General features: G+C 44.1%; 1 long non-coding RNA gene across 1 annotated transcript; it reads left to right on the top strand.

Annotated features, from left to right (window-relative positions):
- Positions 1–297: 297 nt before the first annotated feature.
- Positions 298–2,028, top strand: LOC139192585 (uncharacterized). Its single transcript, XR_011576786.1, has 3 exons — positions 298–522; positions 946–1,012; positions 1,819–2,028. It is a non-coding gene; the product is annotated as an uncharacterized lncRNA (long non-coding RNA).
- The last annotated feature ends 272 nt before the right edge of the window (positions 2,029–2,300 follow it).

The raw sequence follows: 2,300 nt of genomic DNA, 5'->3' as shown, positions 1-2,300 counted from the left end.
ATTAAGGTACGTAGGTACGTAACGTTATTTTGAAAATAGCATTGGTTGGATGGGATTTTATTGGAAATTGATTTGTGGTATGTTTGGTTAGGATGAAATGGAGGGTGTGGATTAATTTGGACCACACATGACCTTCCTCTCTCCCTCTCCTTTCCCCCGTGCTTTCCCTGTCTCTGTCTCTCTCTCTCGACTTCACACACACACACCCATATCGTACGGACCTTCACCCAAAACCCTTCGAAACTCAACGGATCGGGGCAAATAAGGTATGTATCTTCATCGTTTTGACGTCCTGAGTTCATTGGTGCTAGTTTTAGGAAGTGAAACCTTCGATTTCACGTAGATCCCGAACCTCCATTTTTGAGGTACTGTTCATGCGAACGTAAAATGTTGTGTTTCAGGAGATTTCAAGCTTGTGGTGAGCTTTAGGAGGTCCTAAGGAAGCTCGGGGACGTTCGTTGGAGAATTTTGGACGCCGGGATCGTAGGTTTCAAGTTTGGCCGAACCCTTGGTTTTTGCAAGGTGAGATTTCGTAGTTTTTAGGCCCTAAAACTAGTCCAACGTGATAGTACACTCTTAGGGCTTCAATTTGGTATAAAATACGAAGAAAATGGGTGAAAAACGAAGGAGAATAGTGAGTTTGAAAATCGGCCGGAGTTCGGCCGGAGTCCGGCCACCGGAGAACCAGTCCGGCGAGACCTGCGAAGAAGACGACACGTGCGCTGCACGTGCTGCGCGTGGCCAGCGCGTGGACCCGTGCCACGTGTGGCGCGTGGGGGCGCGTGGGGCTTCCAAAAATTTTTCTAAAAATTTCCCGACGCTCGTGACGTCGAGTAGGTCGATGTGGTATATTCATATACCAAAATTGAGCATCGTATGAGAAGTTATTTCGAATTATTGGTGATATGCTTAAAATTAATGTTTTTATAGTTGTTTCGCATATAGGTGAGACGTATCCCGAGGACGACCGCATCCAGGGACGCCACGGGGGTTACGACCCGTCGACTTATCAGTGAGTGGGCAGTTTTGTTTTCGTATTACCTATATACTATTGTTTTTCCCAGAAAAATGCTTTTATGCGAAATTATGTTTTGAAAATGCCATGCATAGAATTATTTGGAAAATGTGAATTTCATATGAGTTATATGATTGATATATGATGCATACATGTTGCATGGTGCTGTGGAGGCACAGGTAAGTCAGGTGAGTTCGTTTATTCATTGAATTGTTGTTGTTGAGATGTTTGAGCTCATAATCTGCACCCTAGGTGTTAGTGCTTATATTATTCACCACACCGCACGCTCGCCTTGGATCCAAGTAGGTGGATGTCGTACAGACCATGTGAGGGTTCCGACATGCTAGTCGTACAGATCACTAGGCGTGATTCCGACTAGTGGGTGACCTTAGATATGCGCGCTGATGATATGATGAGAGAAGCACTAGAGCGTATTTTTACACCTTTCATCGTATAGACTACCTTACGTAGTTCCGAGTGATGTGCAGAGTAGGGCCGTATAGGTCACTGTGGTGACTCCGGCTTAGTGAGATATTGAGCTATTGAATTAATCGTATAGGACCAACTGCAGGGTCTCCGATTGATTCCTTATTTCACCTGATTTATATTTTGATTTATGGCATGGCATGTTTTCTTGAAAATGTTAAAGATTTGAGATTTAAATGTTGAGACTTTATATGGTTATATAATTTCTGGGAAAGTATACAGGTTTTTACGGCGAGGGGATATAACTGTTTTAATGAAATGTTTTGGAAAACTAATTTGTTTTACTGACCCACTCATTTTGTTTTGCGCCCCTCCAGGTTCTAGTTTAACGGTGGTTGGCTCACGAGGTCCTTTCCGGCTTTCTGACAGATTTGGGACATGTAGGACTCACCTGAGGGTGATGTATTCTTATTTTAGTCCTACTTGACTGCAGTTAACCTATGCTCTGAACTTATGTGTTTACTTGTAACTCGTCCGGTTATGTCCGTAGGTGGTTATGTTGAGTTTGGTTTGAATTTCTGTTGATTTATGTTGTTGTTACGCTTCCGTGTCGTGCTTATGGTTACGTCACGCCCACGTGACGGCCAGCACACCTGGATCCCTCCGGATCAGGGTGTGTCAGTTTGGTATCAGAGCTTAGGTTGCAGTCCTGTAAATTGTTAATGTCTTAACGATCTTTTGATGTTTTCTGTCAGAATCATGCCGCCTCGTAGAGAGCGTAGGGAGTCCCGCCGTACTTCTGAACCTAATTTCCCGGATATTACTCAGTTAGGGGAAGCGATGGCCCAGGCTTTACAGA

Source organism: Malus domestica, chromosome 15 (assembly GCF_042453785.1).
Source record: "Malus domestica chromosome 15, GDT2T_hap1".
Classification (NCBI taxonomy): domain Eukaryota; kingdom Viridiplantae; phylum Streptophyta; class Magnoliopsida; order Rosales; family Rosaceae; genus Malus; species Malus domestica.
This window is presented reverse-complemented; position numbering and strand designations above follow the sequence as displayed.